The sequence below is a fragment of the Argiope bruennichi genome, chromosome X2 (genome assembly GCF_947563725.1).
Source record: "Argiope bruennichi chromosome X2, qqArgBrue1.1, whole genome shotgun sequence".
Lineage (NCBI taxonomy): Eukaryota > Metazoa > Arthropoda > Arachnida > Araneae > Araneidae > Argiope > Argiope bruennichi.
The window spans coordinates 56,875,443-56,897,203 of NC_079163.1; the positions used below are offsets into that span (position 1 = coordinate 56,875,443).

Sequence of the window (21,761 nt, forward strand, 5' to 3'; positions counted from 1 at the left end):
TAAACATCTGGCACATTTGGCAGGAACGCCAACTATGATAGTCTATAGACAGCCTGAGCTTCTGATTTGTTATAGAAAACATAGCAGATTCCGTGATAATTGACCCCCACACGAATTCCTCAACTTCATCTTCTGAAAGTGATCTCCGAAGTATCACTTAAAAAGTATTTTAAAATTTATCCCAAATAAATAAATGATCAAAATAAAAGCGAAAGAATAGAAATCGCCAAATTAGAGAGATAAGTGAAAATTGTAGCTCTTTGGCAACCCATGTGTTTACTTTCGTTCTCTCGACACTACGAACGGACTATAGAATGCTTATTTATATTTTCTGCTTCTTTTCTTACTACTGTTCGACAACGGATTGTAAGACCCTCCGCGCTTTTGCGCATGCGTTAGGATAGGTTTAATTCGTCAAAATAGGGGTGAAAGGAAAGACGAAAGAAGGAGATGTTTATATTTAGCAATGGAAACTCGCGGTTTTATGAGACGTAAACGTTACAGATAATTAATAATACAGAAAGAAAAAGGTACCAATGCACAGTAAAATATTTCAGAGCAATTTTAATTTAATATAAGGGGCATAAACATTAAATTATGAAGAATAAATGAAAAATTTCTGTTCTTAAAATTTGGTAATTACATTTTTACAAAATAATAATGATCTTTTTCATATTAAAATTGTTTTTTTATGTTATTGAATTTTTTGACAATATTTTAAGATTAACAACAATGGTTAATCCAGAGTTTTTTCTATTTAAAACATTTATTTTCATTTAAGGAATTGCTTTAAATATGGAGCCTCTTTAAAATATTATGAATATTATCTTTAAAATACATGATATTTTATATATTTTGGTATTAAAAAACATTATTAATGATTTATCTACTTGAGAATATTATTATTTTTAAATATATAACATGAAATAATTACTAGAATTTTCGTACCGCTGAAAGCATTTTTGCCATTTGAACTAGTCATATCAATACGAAATTTTAAGTTAAAATAAAATGCGGTCAGAAACGACACCACAGTCACATACAAGTGGAAAAAAAAAGTGAATTAAAAAGTATCTAATAGGGGAAATCCAAAGTCAAAGCTGAACTTCTCAGAATCCGTTGGCGAACAGTACGCAACAGGATCAATATTGCGCGTTTTCTCCAGTTAAATGTGAGCATGCGCAGGAAAACTCATACTAGCTCCATTAACATCGTATGATCGTTCTCTCGCTATCCATTTCTAAAACTGAATCATTTCTTGTCTAAACACTTGTTAGTCACGAACTCTGCGCTTGCGTTAGGCTTTTCATTGGGCGGGAAATTGACAATTTCACTTCACAATTCACTTTAGCTTACAACGTAGTGGCTTTGTTTCTGACTGTTTTCCCATTGATTTTTTTGATATTTTTCCCTCCGTGATGTCAGGTAAGATAAATTCTTACGAAACTTTCAAACGACGAGTTTCAAAACATATTAAATTAGTTCTAGAGCAAGAAGAATTGAATTGTTTAATTACTGGAGCTCAGAATATTTTAAAAACAACAGCAATGAAGAGTTTTGTCTCTGTCTCTGGTACCTGACTTTTTAATTTTCTCCTCTCCCAACAAATTAATTTGATATGGAACTATTACTAATTATGTTTAATAATAAGTGAATGAATGTTATTATTTACATTATAATTTGATTTAATATAATACTGAAATCGAGTTTCTTTTCCGAGAATGGAATAATATTTGTTCATTGTTTTTATACTTTTACTAATATTTAAATTATCGATTATGTAGCGTATTTAATTGAAATGTGCACTTTTATACATGACTCTGAATTTCTTGTTTAATCTTAAAAAATACAGTTAGTAGTGTTTAAGTGTTTTTAATAATTAATACCGGATCATATAAATTACGCTAAAAGAACATTAAATTCATTCGAAAATGTAAATTAATTTGGCATAAAATGCTTACTAAGAACAATAAAATACTTTAAGAACTATTTTTGCGGTGTAAATTTTCGACCACAGATTAAATAGTACTTCTAAAGATAAAAATAAGCGTGGAAAAAAAAAATTCAAATTTACTAGAAATATTTGCATTGTTCTCTTTTGCGAGAAATATGAATTTGAAAAATATAAATTGAATTATTGAAAAGGTTATTTCTTTTTCAGAACTGATTTTTAGGACTTGAGAATGAAACTTTTTCTTCAATTTAAAAAAACCCGAAAAGAAATTCGGATAAAAATAAAGATTCTATTTTAATTAATTTAATTTGAAATTTTTTAACACTTGAAATGTTTTTTGTTGATTTCCTTTTAAGATTGAGTAATTTGTGTTGACTTTCACTGGTAAGCTTCAAGTTCTGTGGTATCGTCTTTTGTCAAAATCATGCCAGGTGTTAAAAAGAATTTCCAGACTCCATTTCATATCTCCACAAGAAATTAAGGTTGTCTTAGTCAGCAAGAAATCGACCTCCCCCTAAAAAAAAAAAAAAAGAAAGAAAGAAAGAAAATGTCCATTTGCCTTACAATTTTACTCTTGCTTGTAAATTTTTCTTCAAAAACCCTTTAAATCTATGAGCCCGGCTAATGTTAAAATTTTAGTCCTGGAGGAGTTTTTTGTCTTTGACAATAGAATGGAATCTTCCCTTCTTTCAGAGTGATAACAGAAGGGGGTGGACACCTGTTGCTCTTTAATTGAAACATCCGTTCAGTTTTCTACCCTAACAGGACATCCTGTGGTTGTGATTTTAAGGAAGAGTTTGATTAATTTGTTAGTTGCTTAATTTTCTTTTTCTTAACCCGTATTTCAAAGATTTTCCAATATGTTTTTTTTTGTACCTGTGCTGTTATATAATTAAAAGCATATATATATATGTATAAAATATTAAATTGGGATAGACGAATTGAATGTAAAGAATTATTAAAACTGATAGTTGATAGTTCAAACTCCTTTAAAAAAAATTTCTTAAATGTTTTGCTTATTTATCATCTATGAAACTTTTTGATGGTTAAAATGAAAAAAATTTAAGTTCACTACAACAGATAAATTCTCTTCTTAATTAAAAAAAAACAAAAAACTTTATATTGTGCATAAAGATTTATTGAAATATAAATAATTATAAATGTATGCTTAAAATATAAATAGATATTTTTTTGCATGATCTCAATAATGTCATTTCCAACATGGTGAAGAGAAAACTCTTTTATCGATCAATATTTTCTTATTTAAGAATATCAATTTTGTTTTCAATTTTTACAAGCAATTCATATTTAAGTGATTTTTAATTTTATTCGCTTTTTTTTTTTTTTTTTTCTTTACAAAAGAGTTGTATACTCTAGGACAAATTTTTAAATGTAAATAGTGACTTACCATTTTAAAGCAAAGTGTTTTCTACATTTAAAAAAAAATTAAACGTGTAAGAATAAACATGCATATTTAATTTGTTATTTTTTCATTTTTTTAAAAATTAAATATATAACATTAAGTTCTTCATGAGCACAACAGCCCCTTGCAAACCTTGGCTACCTTAACCACACATACTTTCCAGCGTTTTCTATCCCCCACAACTCCCTTCCAGTTTTTTATACTCAGAACACTCAGATCTCTTTCCACGTCATCCAACCATCTAGTTGTAGTTCTTTCTATGGCCCAGGATCCCATAGGATTTTAAAAGTGGATATTTTGATTGCGCTGCTTTCAGGGCTTCTCCAGATATGGCCGAGCCATCTTAATCTATTGCTCCAGATAACCAGTGTTATCTATGGTTGCCAATAGAGTTTGTATAATTCAAAATTGAATGTTATTCACCAAAATCCTCTCTCTAGTACTGGACCAAAGATACTTCTAAGGATCTTTCTCTCAAACATGTTCCGAGAATGCTGAGCGTCCAAGTTTCACTTGCATAGAACAGAACAGGCACAATAAGATAAATTCTTAGTTTAGTTTTTTATAGTTTTTCGACTGATTCATTTGGATCTTAGTTGTTTTTTTATCCAAAGAAATATTTATTAGCCATTTTTATTCTGTTGTCAATTTCTACTCTGGGATTATTAGTATCATTAATCATTGTGGCAAGGTATTTGAACTGATCAACTTTTTCGAAAGTATGACACTGTGATTTATAGTTGAGGGCGGGAATTCCATAAGTTTGGTTTTATCTTTGTTGATGGCCCATATTTATGGCAGAAGTTTCCAAAACTTGGAAGGCCTCTCTCACTACCCTTTCTGACCTTCCAATAATATTTATATCATTTGCATATGCCATCAGTTGAATGGATCTAATCCACAGAGTGCCCTTTTGGTCTAATCCACTATCTCGGATACATTTCTCCAAGGCAATGTTAAAAAGCAGAGAAGCAAAGGAATCCCCTTGATGCAGACCTCTCTCTGTTGTAAAGGGCTCTGATAAATGGATTTGGATTTTAACCCTGCACCTTGCATTATTAAGTGTAGCCTTAGTTAAATTAACAAGTTTAATAAACTCTTCCATTGCTTCAAATAGCTTATCTCTTTTTATACTGATGTGAGCAGCCTTAAAGTATAAATAAGTAAAAAGTTTTGATGTTACATTCTTTGATTTTTTCCAAAATTTGTCTTAAAGTGTGAATTTGGTCTATAGTAGATTTTTGCTATCTAAATCCACTCTGGAGTCTCCACTCACTTTGTCAGTATGAGGTAGTAGTCTTGCAAAAAGCAAGTTGGAGAAGATTATATGTTGTATTGAGGAATGTTTTTGCACCTTGTTGAGGTTCCTGAACTGGTAACATTAAGTATGTATATTTAATTTATTTTTTTGCATTTCCTAGTCAAGGAAATGAAATGATTTATTTTTCTCTTGCAAATTCAGGAAAACAATTCTAATTGCTCTTAAATTTATAAAAAAATTATTTAAAAAATTGCAGACAAAATTTCTATAGTTTCACATCTGAAAGGATAAATTTCCAAATTTTGATTCAAAACTTTATAAAATATTACCAATAATGATGCATTAAATATTGCATTTTACTTAGAAAAAAGTATGTTTATTTGCAGAGGCTGCATAATAATGTCAAAATATATGTAAGAATGCTATTCTATGAATTATACAAATTTGTTTTTTATTTCAGTTGAATACATCACAGTTTATTTTATTTCAAATCGAATTGATTTTAATATTTAATAATCATCCTATTTCTCTAACATATGGTGATGATAAAATCTGAAAATGGTGGGAAAAAAACAGTGATGGACAAAAATTGATAATCTTATAGTTTTAAAATTATTCTGCTAAAACAGATTAGTACATAATTTAGCTACCATAAATATGATGAATTAAAAGACGTTGAGAAGGAAAATCTAAATAATCAGTATCAATAGAAATAAACAAATAAAGAGGGAAGAAAACTTTAAAAAAACAAGTTCCAGATGAAATTTAAATTCTTTATATTTTATACATGAAAATACTTAAAAAGCACAGCTTATGGTAATCATAATAAAATATAATAGAAAAAGTTTTTGATTTAATTTAGAGTTTTCTTTTATTGATAAATACCCCATAGAGATCATAATCGCAAGAGATCATGAATTCTTTTCACTCTTACTTAAGAGCAATATGTCCCAAAGCATCCGAGTCCTGCTTTTGTCGAACGAGGCATTTTGGAGCAAGTCCTTCCTCACTTTTGGTCCTTTAACCATATGGTCTTTTTAAATGGTTCATTTGTTTCAAAGTAAAATTAATTTTTAATGTTTTTGTAATACAAGCACTATAAATCATTTTGCATTGATTTCCAAAGAAAAAATTTAATTTTTTTTTTCTAAAAATCATTTGTTTTTTATCTTTACAGTTTAAATGATATTTCGAGTTTGAAAAATAGTGGTGAATGCAGCAAGAATATTTTAAACTTTCCATACAGATTAGATGAAGAGATAAGTGTTAGTAATAATTTTAGCTTTGAATTTGAATCGGATGAAATGAATTTAGATTCTTCTTTATCATCTGTAACATATCTATCTCAAGGGGATTCCTTCTCCCATAAATTAAGAATTTGTGCTTCTAAACCATAAAGTAAAATTAACATCATTGAGCAATTTACTTAGTATTCTCCATGACTGTCACCTTGAATTATCTTTGGATGGTAGAACCTTATTAAAAACAAAAAAAAAAAAACTGAATTAAAGTTTCATTCAGGAAAATTCAGGTACTAGGGCATTGCAAAATGTAGATTTGAATGTTATCTGCCTGACCATCAAATTCAATTAAGAATTAATATTGATGGACTGCCTCTTTATAAAAGTTCTAGAACACAGTTCAAACCAATTTTAAGTCTTATAATTTCAAAATTTATGTTATCACCCTTTGTGATTGCTTGCTACTTTGGGATAACAAAACCAGATTCTTTGGAAAAATTCCTTGAAGATTTTATTTTGGATACAAAAAAATTTTCTGCAAGTGGGTTTGTGCAGAATAATCTACTCTTTAAATTTATGCTTCATCAATGCATTCAATGTTTTAAGGACCTTTGGTTGTTACTTTCTGATAAAAGCTATTTAATTGTTTATATAATCACATTAAAAGTATTGTATATTGCAAAACAAAAAGTATTTATTAAATATCAAATATTAACTAGAAAATTAAAAATAAGTGTAATTAAGTATTATCCATATTTGAAGAAATGCTTTGTTTACCAAATATAACCTTTGACTTTTATTTCAGATAAGATTTTTAGTTGTAGTTGTGCAGTCATATTAGAAATATTGCCATCTATCACAGTATAAAATTTGAATACTACTAAGACTTAAAAGTAACATTCCTAAGTAAAGAACATTATCAGAGCATAGATACATGTTTTTTAGATCTTTGTTTCATATTCTTTCTAGAAACTTTATTTAAATTGGAAAAAATATCAGCTATAGCTATGGCTTTTTTAAAGCTACTACTACCAGTTACTTCATCAACTTAACCTTAAAAACTATTATATAGTCGTCTGTAACATAAATCAACTAAAATGTTCTTCTTTAAGTAAAGAGTTTATTTATTAAATTGTTTCTTATTTATATTTTTATTATAAATTTTTAAATGGGATAGTTATAAAAATCCATAATTCTTATATATTTTTTGTATGATTATATTTTAAAGTGAAAAGTAAAAATACTTTTAATGGCCTAAAAGAATTCTTTGTTTGCTTTTTAGAATCCTTGATTACTGCTACTGTATGCAGACCAACTCCACCTTGAGACAGATATACAACATTTACTCTGTGTTAGATTAGTTTTGTTCAAAATATTAAATTTTGGAAACTTATGAATATTACATACGTAAGATAGTCATTGTGCTAATTTCAAAGTTATATATATATTTTTTCCCTCTATTAGTTAATTATAAATTCTCCATGCATATGCTTTCTCTAATGTTTCTCTTTGAAAGAGCTATCTGTATTAGATTTTATCTGTCATGGTTTATTTGCATAATGCATATTCTGGATATTTAAAATTTTATAGACCTGACTTGAATTTTACATTTTTATACAAGTGTTCATATTTGCACTTTTGTATAAAGCACATTTTTTGTTCTTCTTGTTGCATTTGTTATATAATTTGTTGAATATTTCTTTGTTTAAATTAGTTAACAGAGTTTTCAAGTGTCTTGAGAGCATAAAAAGAGATTTAAAAAAAATTATTAAATCTGTGATATTTCTTTACCATTTGAAAATGATAGTGAGCTGATAGAACTAAACATGCGTCTTAGAGAAGATAAAAATTTGACTGCAACTTTGGTAAGAGAAAGTTACATATGTCATCTTTAAGAAAAGAAAATGTTTTAATGTTTGTTTCATTTAAAATGCTATACTTGGAAAAACTCACTTGATCAAATATCCATTAATTATAATAAGTAAAATTACATACTTAAAATATATTCTTTTATTTCCTCTCAGGCTCGTTAAAGTAATGTTATATATATATATCTTAATTTGATTTTAAGTACAATATGAATCGCAATATATTAAAAAATGTGTTTTCTAACAGTTTTCATCTGTATTATCTTTATTTTAATATATGAATCTAAGAAACTTACCTTACATGATGATTAGTTTATCTTTGCAAAGTGACAGATAATTAAATTTTTATATAACTCATTAATAAGTGTTGCACAGTCATTCGTTGGAATCACTAATACAATTTTAAAATGCTAACAAGAAACTGAAATTCTATTCTTTATTTAGTTATGATGAAAAAAATTTATGGTACCAGTATCAAAATCATGACAATACAGAAATGGTTTATTACATTGAAGATGCTAGGATGCTTTATTTATTCTTTTTATTAGTAACTTATTAAAAAAGGATTGAATTGTTTCTGTTTCAAACACTAATATCCTATTTTAAATAGTATATGCGCAGGAAAAAATGCTTTAAAAATTATATATGTAGTTTGGAGTAGAATCATATGTAGTTTAAAGTGAGTTTTGTAATACACAAAACTCACTTTAAATATCTGATAAAGCTCAGTCGAAAAAGAGCATTCATAATTTAAAGAAAACTAAGTTATAATCTCATGAATAACCAAAACAAATTATGGCAAATAAAATCATTCTTTTACCAGAATTATTAGAAATGAAAATAAAATTGCTAGCAAGATATATGCAAGAATTTAAAAAAAAAGAATTGATAGAATTTATTTCAGTATTTTGGCGCTTATGTTTATTCTTGTCTCTTTTTACAGCTGCAGCAGCCTTAAAATATCCAGGTACCCAAAGGGGAGAGCTTGCCGAGAAATTTGGTCGCATGTTGGCATCAGCTTGTGACTGGGACGACCATAGAATGACAAAAAAGTCAAAAGTCTCTGATTGTAACAAATTTTTATATTTGAAAAAAATTAATAGAAAGAATAAATGAATTTTATAAATATTGAGATATAAAGAATAATAATATTCTTCTTTATAGATATAAGAATAAAAGAATTCAAAAAACAAACCAGCATTTTTCCCAGCCAAGGTGGTCTAATTACAACAGTGGGGAAAATAGATTCTTATCAATCTGGTTATCTTACTAACTGACCTCTTCCCTTCCCAACTTTTTTCTCAGATTACTGTTCTTTTCAGTATTTTGAGACTAACACTTTTCGATGGTTCTGTTGTATTAAAGGGGGAGACGCTGAAGGATGTGCACATTTCTAGAACTTAATTTTATTGTTAAATATAAACATCTCTTTTCGTCTTTCGCCTGGCCCCTATTTTGCTGAATTAAACCCATCCTAACGCACGCACAAAGGAGAGCAGAATGTTTTAGAACTATATGTTGGCAAACAATACCAATATATAGTTTTAAACTAAACTATGAATTGAATTCGTTTTTGCAAAACTAACACACCTTGGAAATCTTTAATTTTTCAATCTAAAAGCATTAAGATTTTTCTATAATTTAATTGATGTAACCTATCTTCATTTATTTCAACAATTTTACCAAAGAAACCCTAGGTTACAAGTTGTCTTTTCATTAATAATATTATATAAATATGAAAAAAAGGGAGGAAAACACATTCAGAGATATAAATGCATTAAAATATTCTACATATTTACATTTTTTGTGCAGAATTTATAAGTGATGTTTAATGCAAATAAATAATTTTTTTTGGAAAGTATATTAATTTTCAAATTCTGTAGCTCCTGTATTTTTTTTTCTGAGGACTTAATTTATATATATATACATTGCATTGATAGGCGAAAACCTTAACATCTTACAATTTTTGTCTTTGTCCTTTTCAGAGGAGGATATACTTCAACCATTCTTAGACAAACTATGAAAAGACGGGATTTTAAATTTCTTGTTTTAACGTCCAACACGGCAGCTTAAAGCAAGAAAATTGCTCTTATGTATTTGTTCCAGGTTCAAAACAGAATTCGATCTGACTATTGTATATTATAACAAGCATCGGCCAGAACAAAACAAAAATTTGATGTGTTTTTTGCATTTGGCTGCGTATTAATTTTTTTAAACCAAAAATTGAAGATTTTAAGCAAAAAAATATATGAACTACAGCATGGTGGATTCAATATTTTTATATATATCCTGTTTTCTATATTTTCAGTAAACGAAATACTCATATTAATTATTCTGCACATGTGATTCTTTGTATTTATACATTGTAAACAGTTATTTATTTCCAGAATATGTTCTATTTGGAATCATTGGTAAAGTAGTTACATTAAATGTTTGTTCATGGATGGAAGACTTGGCTCAGATGAACAATAAATATTTAAAATTCTTTTATAATATGTTTCCCGTGAAAAGACAAACTTCTACACGTGTTTAGTCCAAATAATTTGACCACAGAATCAACAGTGGTCTTTTCTAGAGGAGCAAAATGAACCAGAAAATACTTGGTTAAATTTGCAATATAATCATTACAAATTTATTCAAGTATTCTTTTATATTTCAAGTATTATAGTTTTTGTTTGTATATAGTTTGTTAATTACAGATAAATTCTTTGGTGTCATTAATTTTTCCAATTCTTGGATAAGAACAAAATTTTTTTATATGTGAACTCTGATTTACATTTGTAGAACAAATGTAAATTGTCTTGGAGAAGATAAAAATTTGACTGCAACTTTGGTAAGAGAAAGTTACATATGTCATCTTTAAGAAGATGTTTTAATGTTTGTTTCATTTAAAACTGTATACTTGGAAAAACTCTTTTGATCAAACATCCATCATTTATATTAAGTAGAATTGCATCCTTTCAGTTCCAGACTGAACCATTATTGAATTTATTTTAATGTACCTCATATTTACAATTTTTTCCTATAAAATAGCAAAACCTTAAATTAATTTTAAAAATAAAAAAAATAGCTATATATTGTTTCCTTTTAGGCTCATTACCTTTATGCTACTTCTATAGCGGAAACTATTACTGCTTTCTTACTTAACATATGTAAGAATGTGATGAGTCAAAGTATAGGCAGTGCGATATAGTTGCTTAGAAAGGAAAGGAAAAAATATTTTGAAGTTGTTGAAGAAATATACAGTGCAATTCTTGGTAAGTTTTTTTAAGTAATGCAATATATATATGTGATATTATTTTAAAATCTAATTTAAACTTAAATAATTTTAATTTTTAGCTTAATTTAGCTCATATTAACTTTATTCTAAAATGTTCTCTTATTTCCTGATCCAATTCCACTTTTTTTTTTTTTTTTTTTAATTAATTCAACACAAGTTTTAAAATTGCTGAAGTCGACAAGTTCCTACACTCCAATTGAAGAGATAAAAAAATTTTCTACCTAAGCGAATTTTTTAAAAAGATCCCTATAATTCCCTTACCTAAATTGACGTATTTAAAGAAATTCCCATCAAAATCTCACAGTATGTAATCACTGGAATAAGTATTTCATTCGGTTTTCCTCTTTATGCTCTTTTGTTCTCTGTGATGTGTCTCGTTGCTGCTGCTTGTGCATAAATTATGCCCCCCTAGGATGGAATAAAAGTGAAGCTTAAAATTCAACAGTCCCTTTTTTTTTATCTTCGGCCTCTGCTTAAAAAATTATATCTACATTTTGTGAGTTGACAGGATTATTATCTATGCCAAAATTGTCAAATGAATTAAAAGAATTGAAATTAAATCCTCTGGTGAGGAGGCAATGCAACATTGCGTTTTGACACTCCTCAGCTCGCTCGCTTGACACTCCTTTTCGTCCCGGCTGACTGACTGTGCCTTTTCACGACACTAAAGCCGATTCAATACCGAATGTTATGCCTTCCGTTCCTGACTACTCGCTGATGGTATGCACTTTCTTCTGTAACCTGTGACCTCATCTGACATTCCTGCTCTGCTGTGCAATACCTCTTTGTTTGTGCTGTTTGTCATCTTCAAGAAGTTTTAAGAGCCTTACCTGTACCAAATAAAACATCCAGATTTTCACTTTATTTTTGTGTTAAATTATCATCACAATATAATAATCACTTTTGTTCAAATTTGAAAGTGTGGCTTATCAGTCCAGTGCTCAATATTGATTCATCAAGAAGGGATTAGTGTTTAAAAAAACAAAAAACAAAATTATCCATCAGAAGTTTCTGACTCAATGGGTGAAAATCAAGATTTAAATTGTATATATTTATTTTATTTTGAATTCCATATTTAAATTTTGAAACTATTGCAAATTATAATATTATTTATAATTTTAATATTATTTTATAATATTATTTAAAATATTGAGATTTTGAGTCTTATCAAATCTGTTTTTAAAATTTTATGCATAAATTTATATGTTTTATTAGAAATATACCTTAGTGTTTTTAAGATCTGGAAAAATGACTGATCCAGGTAAAACAAATGTATCTAACCCTCAGGGTCTAAGTTCAGATAATAAAATTGATAAAGAAGAAAGTGGAATTATTTTTGGAATATTTCAATGAAATTTGTATTGATAATAACAAAACTGATTTGTGGAAAATTAAAAATATTGCCAAATTTCTTAAAGGGTTAGCTTTAACTTATTATATAAATTGTTGCTTAAATATTGATAATTTTGATGATCTTTGTTGTGTATTAACTGAACAATTTATACAGCCCAATATTGTTAATTTTTCTGACTTTTCACAACTTAAATTTGACTAAAAAAATAAGTTAATTGATTATTTTCATAAAAAATTAAATTGTGGTAGGCAATTAGACCTTAATCCACAACTGATTTTGGAAGGTCTTACAGGTGGACTGCCAACTTAATTAAAACAACTGGTAAGCATACAAACCCTTTCTACCCCTACAGAATGGCTTACTAACTATTTTAATTGACAAATAAATTTTTAAAAATGGATGAACCTTTAGAACCAAAACTGGTTAGGTGTAATGAAACCAGAATCAGAACAAGGCATCCTGCATCTTTTATACCTAGGCATAATTTTAATTATGGATTTCAAAACATCTCAACTTTACCAAATCTAGCTGACTTGGGCAATGTACTAACCCTTATACCAATGTAAATATTGTTAATGACACAGGACCCACACTTTCTATTATATCTGCAAATATTGGGAAAATAGAACTTGACTAGAGAAAATGTAAGTCTAATTAAAGTCAAACAAGCTCATGGAGTGTTCCAATTTACCCAAATTTGTGACATTTATTTGAAAATCGGTTAAATAAATAAGAAAATCAAATTTTATAACATGGACAATCCTTTACCATATGTAATCTTAGGACTTTCCAGATTGCAGTTTATATAAATTAAAATATTTGAAATATATTATGATAAAAATATTTCAAAATAGGAAAAATTATTACAAATTTGCATACCAATAATAATTATATTTCTACTTATTATTGAAAATAATAACAAGGTGTGTAGCGTCATGAAAAGTACTTAAAAAGTGCTTAAATTTGAAAACCATTTTTAAGCATCTTAAAGGTGCTTAATTTTCAGAAAAGGTCCTTAAAAAGTACTTTTCTCGTGACGGGAAGCAAGCGTTTTGTTTTATTTCCCCATAAGTTGAAAATCACAATTCGAAATCATGGTCATCAAGGCTTGTTTTACCAAATGTATCAAAAAAAAACAAAAAAAAAAACCCAACAAATGGGAAAATTCTAAGAATTATTCCAAGGGTTCCAGCACATATTAAGGTAATGCTTGATGACTCTTTTTTTCCCTTCCCTTTCTTTTTTGCTCCACCTCCTTTTTTCGTTTTTTTTTTTTTTTTTTTTTTTTTTATCCCCTCCCTTATTTTTCAACAATGTGCATTGCCATTTATTAAAATACTGGAATAGTTATCTGGAAGTTGCGGTCCGAAATGTGTACTATGCCATAACTTTGCTTGAACGACCTACTACAGGTATTCAACTATATTATATTGAATTGTTATTAATTGCGGTATGTAATTACGTTAATCAATCACTTAAAATCTAGTATAATGAAATTTTAACTTTGGCACCTTTAATTTTCAATGACCGTGGTATCTTTCGTGGTATTTTTTTAATGTCCCTATCCATTTGAACATTTTTATTTGTTGGACTATTCTTGCCAAGCTTTTTTTGACTTAAAAAAAAATTGCTGTATCTGGTACTGAAATATTTGTAAAGAAATTTTTACAAAAAGTTTTATGGAATTTTTTTTCAGGATTTAGGTCTTATCAATTTATAATAATTTTTTTTTTCTTTTTATATCTCTTATAGAAATTTTTTCCCAATAAAATCTCTCTTTATATATAAAGTCTTGTCCTGAGCAACGCCCAGCATTAAGCCATTGAAGTTAGGAACATCAAGTTTGGGAAGTTATTTTTTGGGCATTAGGACACACTAAGAACTTTCTCAAACTTTTAATTCGAAGTTTAATTTTAAAAAATAGAATTTTAACGTGTTTTCATTACATCAAAGCATATTATGGCATAAAATTATTTTAACACCGTTTTAAAGGTTAAAAAGGAATAGCTTTTGAATAATAATTTTATTTTTGGTTGGATGTAAATTTTAATTATATTTTTTTATTCTGAGAAATTAGTTTTGGACAATGCGATATATTGTCTCGGGCTGGCTTCAAGAAAGACTTTCTGAAAAGAAAAAAAAAAGAAAAAGAAAGCTTCAATTGGATTTTTACTTTTTCGTATACGAAATTTAGCGAAAATATTGCAATCGTCAAAAAATTCGAACTTGAGATTTTGATGTATCTCCACGTTTCATACCTCTTTGAATTCGAAAACACATTTGCAGAAAGTATCTGTCTCTGTCAAGGATAACAAAGAAACACTTTGAGCTAGATGGATGAAATTTGATATGCGGTCCTCACACCAAACTTGTAGATTTCGGTCAAATTTTCAGCAACATCCGTTTAGAGGAAATCTGTTTGTCTATCTGACTGTTTGAATATAAGTTAGCATGATAACTTCAAAACGAAGAGAGCTGAATACTTAAAATTTAGTACACAGATTTAGTATCTATTGTATAAACATCTGCCAAGTTTTGAGCTAAATCCAAAAAGGGGTTCATCACATGTCCGCCTGTACTTTCATAAATATGTAAACGCGACAACTCAAAAATATAGCAAATTTGGTATGTAATTTTGTGACGATAAGTGTAGTTTTGAGTCAAATTTTTGTTTTAATCAAGTGGGAAGAATGCATCTAAAACCCAAATTTGCTTTTCGGATACTTTCAACCGCATGCCAGAGATTAATCCCAAAACACTTGCCAACATTCACACTATAGATAGAAACAGTAAAAATATTTAATTCACGCTTAGTGATAATATTCCGAAATGTACGCCAATGGCACACAAGGTATTTCTCTGCAATATACGAGAAAATTTTGGGGATACGCTCTCGCTGGCTTATTTCCGTTTAACTTCTAACTACAGAGCTGATATATATATATATTTTTTACTTGTTTCCTTTATTTATAAAAATTAGGACTTGTCAAAGCATTTTCATTTCTTTGGAAATTATATATACCGTTTCTTCTGCAATTTTTTTTTAAGTAAGAATTTTTATTTATAGATTAAAAAGCAGGTTTTCATTAAATTTTAGGAACGTTAAACGTTCAAAAAAGACTTTTACTACACTTTTAAAAATAAGAGGCGATAAGACAATTTCATTTTAGTCTGATCATTTGTAAAAGCTGCTATTTTCTGTTAAAAATTATTTTAAAAACTTAGTTAGAACATGACTTTGTTCTATCATCAATTTCATGGCAGTCTTGCCAGTTGTATGATGATAGTCATATGAATGCTGTAATTTTTAGCTTTATAAGATTACTTAATTGAAATTACTTAATATAATTGAAATTACTTAATATAATAAATCAGTGCAAGGTGATATTTGCTCTTTTCATCCCAGCAATGTTGGATCTTAATTGTTGTTGCTTATATAAAAATCTTGGGTCATGCTGAAAACAAATGCAAAATATTTGGTCATGCTGAGCTCCTACACCACTATCGACATTTTCAGAAATGTTGTATCTATCTGATATTTTATTTTAATTTTAAGAAAAGTTGAAAAAGATATTTATTTTTAATCTTTTAAAAGTTGACTTAATTTTTTTGGTATTAATAGGGTTTTTCCCCCCTAATTGTTATGATCATTTCTATGCTTTTCTCAAATTCAAAAAGGCATAATTTTACAATAGAAGATGTTGTGCAAATATAGAAATAAATATTAAAATTAAAAAAAATATATATATAAAATTAATTTTTAAGAATTTTTTGTCAATAAAAACTATGCATTATTATAAAATAGGGGAAAAAAATACTACGCTAGAAAATATGCCGTTTATGCGCGCATTCTTATACAAAGGTGCTTAATTTTTGGGGCTGAGGTGCTTAAAAAGTGCTTAAAAGTACTTTATTTTTGCAGCAGTTTTTCACTACGCACCCTGATTAAGATGAAGGCAGTGAATACCTCAGAGGAAATTTTTCTACCTCTAATTGTAAACAAACTATCTGTACCTATGTTATCACTTGTGTCAGAATATTCTCATATGTTTGTGAAAAATAAATGTGATGGTGGTAGAAGAAGATAGAACACCCTAGAATAAATTTAACATCTGTTTTACCAATTTCACAGCGGGCTTATAAGACCTCTGCTACTGATGAAATTGAAGTAAATAAGCAAATAAAAATGTGTTAGTTGCAGGTTTAATACAAGAATCTACTAGTAATTATTCCTTCCCTTTAACATTAGCATATAAAAAAGAGGAAAATAGAAAAGGTCGATTTTTTATTGATTATCATAAAATTAATTCTCTTTGTAAATCTGAGGCAGAGCCTCTACCTAGAATAGATACTTTATTACATAAATTAAGTACTGCTAGAGTTTTTTCAACTTTGGATCTTGCATCTGGATATTGGCACATACCTTTGCATGAACAAGATAAACATAATTGGCTTTTGTAACTACTGAAGGTTTATATGAATCTCAAGTACTGTCTACCTTTTGGCTTTAAAAATGCACCTGCAATATTCAATAGAACTATTTGTGGAATTTTAAATAAACATAAATTTTTAAATTTTGCATGTTACTATTTTGATAACAGTAGTTTTCTCTAACTCATTAGATTAACACTATGATAATTTAAAACAGATTTTCTAAATGTGTATTTGCTGAAGATGGAATTAATTTTGTAAGGTATGAAGTCAAAGAAAGGTGCAATTTCTCCTGATAACCATAATATTAAAAGTATAAAAAAATTATAACCTTCAAAAAATGTTAAACTACTTCAAAGTTTCCTTGGTTCTGTAAAGATTTATAATAAGTTCATTGATTCTTTTGCTAAAATTAGAGAACCCTTAAATAATCTTCTTAAAAGAGTTACACCATGGCAATGGAGAAAATACTGTTAAAAACCTTTTGAAATATTAAAAAATAAATTGATTGCTAAACCAGTGCTTATAACTATACAACCCTAATTTGCCTCTTCATGTTTTTTGTGATGCATCTCGTGTAACCATTGGAGCTGTTCTAAAAAACAGCCTGACTGTTCTGGATAATTACATCCAGTATTTTATCATTCAAGAACTTTATGCCCCTATGAAGAAAATTATTGTATAACTGAGTTGGCATGTTTAACAATAGTAGATACTCTTGATAAATTTTATTACTATTTACATGGGAAAAATTCATACTGATTGTGTTGCTCTTGTTTGGCTTAAAAATTTATGGGGTAGATTATGTCATTGGTCTTTAAATTTAAACATGTTTGATTATGAAGTTAAATATTTAAAGGGAACATCTAATGTTGAAACTGATATGTTATCATGGCATCCTACTACTCAATATCTCCAGCATTCTGTGCATTTATTGGAATTGGATGAGATAAAACACTATCAAAATTTAGACAATACTAAATATAAAAATATTTATTATCTACTTGTTGTTAAAAAGAAAAAAATGTTTAGAATAGTTGTACCTTTTTCTCTTAGGAGAAAGGTTTTGCAAAGTGCTTATGAAGAATTTGGACATCCAGGCACTCAAAAAATGATAAATCTAATTACTCCTCAATATTATTGGCCCCATATTACTCAAGATATTGCATCTTTTGTCAAACATTGTGATGTTTGTCAACTAAATAAAAAAAAAGGGTAAAAAAGATTTGGCTTTTTACAGGTTGTGTTTCCCACAGATCGTCTTTCTGTCGATACTGTTGGTGGATTTAATTACAGTTGAACTGAAAAATTTGTCATATAGTAATTGATCATGCTACTGGATATGTTTGGGCTTTTCCTTACAAAAATGAAAATTCTGAACCATCTATATATGTAAAACACTTAGGTGAATGCAAAAGCAGGCCGAATTTATTAATCGCCGTTTGGCAACACTTGACACCGCTAAACGAGTAGGGCTTTAATTTTTTCTTTTCCACGCGCTAACGAGGTTAGGCTTTACATGTTTTCAAGCGACATGTTCAAGCATGCGCGGTGTGTTCTGGCTGTTGACAACTGTATTTTCATAAAATGCTTACATGAACGTAAAATCAGGTTGAATTTGTTAATTGTCGTTTGGCGAAGCGATTTGAAAGGAACTGCGTTAGCAGTTCCTGGGGGTTGGCGAGCAGGGGGCGGAGCCCCCAGTATTAATATATTAAAGCAGATTTTCCAAATTTAGGTACCTTCCAAATTATTAGCTGATAGAAATGGTGCTTTTACCTAATCTAAATGTAAACATTTCCTCAGAAATTACAGCGTCAAGCATCTGATAGCCTCTTCACATCATCCACAAATTAATGGGAAATGTAAAAGAGTTAACCAATCAATAATAACTAAATTAAGTGTAACTTCACTTCTCCAGTTAAAATTCCTTGGTCTAGACTTTTAGAACAAGTAATCAATGAATATAATTTAACACTCCATTCTGTTAAAAAAATGTCCTCCTGCATATTTTTTATTTGGCACTTTACCTTATCTTCCCTCTTAACTCAAAATCAATTCTGTCCTCCAGTAGAACCTAAAAAATTAGCCAATGATAATACCATAAAATATCATGATAAAAATAAAATAAGATATGATGCTAGATTCATAGATTCTCCACTTAAATCTGGTGACATTGTAATGTATGAAGAATTTAATTATCCGAATCTTAGAAAATTATCTCCAGTATTTTCAGGTCCATATGAAATAGTAACTAAAATTTTAGATGTAAATTATGAAATAACTAAACCAAATGCATTAACAAACAAAGCTACTGATATTGTCCATGTATCAGAATTAAGAACCTATTACCCACTATTACTACTCACTAGAAAAATTAAAGTTAGGTCATGAATAATAATTTTCCCATGTTTCTTCCACATAAACCCCAACTTAGGTTGGCCCATTGTCACTGCTAGTAAGAGTTTTTTCCCCCTTCATAATAATGATGATGTTGTGATAGGCGACATCACAACATATATTCACATATAGAAGTCTTATTCAGATGCGTGTATCAAGTCAACCTCCCAATTAATTTCTGTCTCTTTTTATCCTGAATATTTTGTTCTCATCTTTGGAACCGAATATCCCTGGACGGGAGTAGAAAGAGAATAAGAATTATATCCCACTTCTTGGTGTTCTAATTTTTAGGTCATTAAGTTTCACCGACTGCTAGAAATTAGTGGACAAGGTTTAACTAGTCACTTTTAATTGGCTAACTGGTAGGTTAAATGTCTCCCCCCTTCAAAAGTACATATTTTTATGCCATTTGTTTGAGTATTAATATTTATATCAAAAGTATTTTGAATGTCATATTAATTATTTTCATATTCAAGTGTTTCATATAAAAACAGAAATATGTTGATATTTTATTATTATTATACAAGTTGAATTTATTTTTCCATTATTTTCCATCTAATTTGATAATTTTGGTGAACTTTCTACTATTAAAGGACACTGTGTTCAAGCATTCCCTAGAAACATTCCTCGCCAAATAGACACAATCAGCTGAGATTCTGCAGAAAATCATTTTTATATTGCACAGTTTAATATTATGTTGGTGTTATTGAATATTTAAATTTATATAATATTTTCACAAATATCACTTTATATTTTTAATATTCTTGCTCAAAATGATTTTTATATTAATGTAAAGGTAAGGAAACTTAGATATCACTTTTAATATGCATTTAAATTTAAATTTCTTACTTGAACACCACTGTAAATTATAGCTGTATGTCATGGGGCCCTGACGCACTTCCATGTCTTGTGGTGGGAGTAAAATTGTAATGATATTTTAAAATCTAATTTCAAGTTAATTTTCTGATTTTTAGCTTAATTTAGCCCATATTAATTTCATTCTAAAATGTTCTCTTATTTCCTGATCCAATTTTCACCTTTTTTATTTAATTCAACATAAGTTCTAAAATTGCTGAAATCGACAAGCTCCCACAAGATATAATGATTCGTTTATTTTTCCAAAATGATAGATAATTAAATTTGTATATAATTCATTAATAAGTGTTGTACAGTCATTTGTTGGAATCACTAATAAAATTTTAAAATGCCAAAATTTACAATAATTATTCTTATTTCAGGAAAGTATAGTTCTATTCTTTATTTAGTTATGAAGAAATTTTATGGTATCTATATCAAAATCATGACAATAAAGAAATGGTTTATTGTATTGAATATGCTAGGATGCTTCATTTTTTCTTTTTATTAGTAACTTATTAAAAAAAGAATTGTATAGTTTTTGTTTCAAATATTAATGTCCTATTTTAAATAGTATATGCAAACAAAAAAATGTTTTTAAAATAATATATGCAGTTTGGATAGGTTTGCAGTACATAAAACTTACTTTAAATATCTGATAAAGCTCAGACGAAAAAGTGAAAACTAGCATTCATAATTTAAAGGAGACTAAGTTATAGTCTCAGGAATAACCGAAACAAAATTACAACAAACAAAATCATTCTTTTACCAGAATTATTAGAAATGGAAATAAAATATCATGCAATATATATGCATGAATTTAAAAAAAATTGATATAATATATTCCAGTATTTTGGCACTTATGCTTATTCTTGTCTCTTTTTACAGCTGCAGCTGCCTTAAAATTTCCAGACACCCAAAGAGAATAACTTGCGGAGAAATTTGGTTGTGTGTTGGCATCAGCTTGCGACTGGAATGGTTGTAGAGTAACGAAAAAAATCAAAAGTCTCTGACTGCAAAAAATAATTTTTATATTTGAAAAAATTTAATAGGAAGAATAAATTAATTTTATATCCACATATGCTTTATTCAATCTGCGCATCTTATACTTGAGATTTTTTAAAAACATAACTTTGTATGCACAAGTTTATAAACTAATTCATATTATTCAATAATCAAAAGATAAAACTGAATCTTTCTTTAAAAGATAATGGTTTCGAAGTCTTTTTTTTTTTCTTTATTACAGTGTAAATATATTTTTAAGGGTGTTAATGCCTGCTGTCTACTCACTTGATCATTCTTTTGAATTTTTCATTCAAATTATGTATATTAAAAAAAAATATTTTTGAATTCAAATCTGTTTAATGTCGAATCAATATTTTTTTTTTTTTTCTGGAGAAATTTGTTTATCTTTTTCTAGTAAAAATTATAATTTTTAAGAACTTTGAACCAAATTAGTTGTATTTAAAATGTATTTATTTTTGAAAGGAAGAAATTTTCAGAAAATTATCTAATACAATTGAGTACTTTTCTTTGTTCAAAAACATAATTCTCAACTGTTTTTTTAAATATTTTTGACTAATGGATTAATAAATACTTATTCTTGTCTTGTATTATAAAAATATTTGTGTAATATACTACTAAAATATTTAATCTTCTAAATTGGATTTGAATAGAATATTACGGTAGAAAGC

At 28.1% G+C, this 21,761-nt stretch overlaps 1 long non-coding RNA gene across 7 annotated transcripts; it reads left to right on the top strand.

Moving 5' to 3' along the window:
• Positions 1-1,229: 1,229 nt before the first annotated feature.
• On the top strand, positions 1,230-21,144 carry LOC129960187 (uncharacterized). Of its 7 annotated transcripts, none has more exons than XR_008783548.1 (6): positions 1,230-1,425; positions 7,162-7,286; positions 7,594-7,744; positions 8,691-8,816; positions 10,839-11,004; positions 20,956-21,144. It is a non-coding gene; the product is annotated as an uncharacterized LOC129960187 (long non-coding RNA). The 7 variants fall into 7 exon arrangements; XR_008783549.1 differs by having other exon boundaries at positions 8,691-8,806; XR_008783546.1 differs by having other exon boundaries at positions 8,691-11,004.
• Positions 21,145-21,761: the final 617 nt, after the last annotated feature.